This window comes from Sinocyclocheilus rhinocerous, unplaced genomic scaffold, assembly GCF_001515625.1.
Source record: "Sinocyclocheilus rhinocerous isolate Xijiao unplaced genomic scaffold, SAMN03320098_v1.1 scaffold12509, whole genome shotgun sequence".
NCBI classification, from domain to species: domain Eukaryota; kingdom Metazoa; phylum Chordata; class Actinopteri; order Cypriniformes; family Cyprinidae; genus Sinocyclocheilus; species Sinocyclocheilus rhinocerous.
The window spans coordinates 1-1,973 of record NW_015635177.1 but is presented as its reverse complement, the minus strand read 5'-3'; the positions used below and the strand labels follow the sequence as shown (position 1 = coordinate 1,973).

The following is a 1,973-nucleotide window of genomic DNA, read 5'->3' as shown; positions in this document are numbered from 1 at the left end:
TTTCAGCATTTCGTATGACACTTGAAGCCCATCTTTCTTCCACTTGTAGCAACAGATAAGCCGTAAGTCAATATCAAATCTAGTGTGTGACCAAGACAATGAGTGGGGCCTTTAACCCATTGTACAAAGTTCAATGAGGACATAAGATTTAAGAAGTCCTTGGCTAAAACATTAGCAGCACAACAGACATGAATATTGAAATCACCCAGCAGTACAAAAAATAAAAGTTGAGTCAACCACACCTACCTAAAACGGTTCGTTCTAACACGCCCTACATGTGTACGTCATGATGTGGGAAGACTTGCATAACGCCACCCAAATGAACGGCGCAACTTTGTTCTCGCTGTAGTATTGTTGCCTCCGCCATGTCGTGACAGCGCTGTTTCGTTGAGAAAGCGAAACTTTGTTTGGCCTTCCAAAAGAGGACACGACTAGAAATCAGTGGTTAAGTTGTATTTACACTGTTCCAGAACAGTTCAACCCAAATATTCAGATGTGTCCAGTGCATTTTATTTAGGACCGTTTCCTGATCCTGGTAGAGGAGACTACAAAGCCGGCTGTTCTGACTCCAAGTGAAAATACTTATATATATATATATATATAAAGAATTTGCCTCTGACGATTCAAACAAGAGTTGAGCAGTGTATGGTAGCGCTTATTTTGTTTCTCCGATCACAAAATGCAGACATGATTGTTTACACCACGCAATGCAACGCAATTAAGTGTGATAATTTTTACCGCTTTCTTAGAAGAATCAGAACTGATACATACAGAATTAAGTGTTCGGGAAAAAGGCTTCCTTACAAAAGAGAAAGATATTTAGCCGAAAACAAGAGGTTAAATAAACTCCACTCGTCTCGCTCATGTATAACAGTTTTGTTCCAAAGACACATCAGGACTCTCAACTACAAAAACCACAACGACATCCTGGCACATCACATCCGCCAGAGGGCATTGACATCAAAACAAGCACTTTAGCAGCTACAGAAGGACAGTGTAGTTGTCCGTCAATTCTCTGCACAGAGGACATTAAACACCAAACACAGCTGAACTCTGGAGGAACTGTAATACATGTTGACTTTTGATCAGAGAAGTTCTGAGCGAAGAACAATGAGTCACTTATTAACACTCGACAAGGAGCAGCACGTAAGACGAGTCACCAAATGTGATTATATTTACAATTACACTGCATTTGTGGTTTAAGACTGGCTTAATTTGGAACCTTGGATTGTACTCCAGGGTAGCTACTGTAGGTTGGATAGATGTAAAGTTATCCATGGCTTGTGCAGAAACCTGGACTCAGAATGAATTACCTTACAAAAGTTCCTGGAAAGTTAGTTTAATAGTGTAGACCAAGAAACAAACTGGGTACATGTAACGTAACTTTAGACTCTGCAAGGTCAATACAATAACAGACAAAGCTCCTTGCCACATCAAAAAGCTTATTAAAACCGCTAGATTTACATGATCAGAGTAACTTCTCCACTAGAAACCACAGTCCGCTCACTAGAGATGGTCTTGACATGAGTGTCCCTTCCTGAAAGAAAACAAATTAGAAGTGTGAAGACAATTATAAAAATCTCAGTTCCTCTAGTCAAGTTAAGCCAAGAACTCACTCTTCCTGCCACAGCTTTGCTCACAGGAGCCAGAAGATGGATGGCACACCGCAGTACTACAGTGGATGAAGATCTGACGGAAGAAAGAGGGTCAAGTCATAGAATCTATAATGAGTCAAATTAAAGGTTCAAGTCGCATACGGTTTCCTGCAGAGGAGCCAGTGACGCTGGATCCACAAATGTGAACATCTTCACAATAAAGCGCTTGTAGTGGGTTGGGAAGCGAAGACCTGATGCTCCAGTCACTGGAACCAATGTGGTCAGGTAACGGTCATCCTGGTAAGGGCATCTGAAAGGTAAAAGGAGGTCAGAAAAATCCCCAGACTAGCAGGATAAAACTTGCCATTACACTCACCC

General features: G+C 41.4%; 1 long non-coding RNA gene across 1 annotated transcript; it reads right to left on the bottom strand.

Moving 5' to 3' along the window:
- Positions 1 to 1,319: 1,319 nt before the first annotated feature.
- LOC107746739 (uncharacterized) lies at positions 1,320 to 1,912 on the bottom strand. The gene is made up of 3 exons (XR_001640730.1): positions 1,758 to 1,912; positions 1,617 to 1,689; positions 1,320 to 1,537 (listed from the first exon to the last, which is right to left on the bottom strand). It is a non-coding gene; the product is annotated as an uncharacterized LOC107746739 (long non-coding RNA).
- Between the last annotated feature and the right edge of the window lie 61 nt (positions 1,913 to 1,973).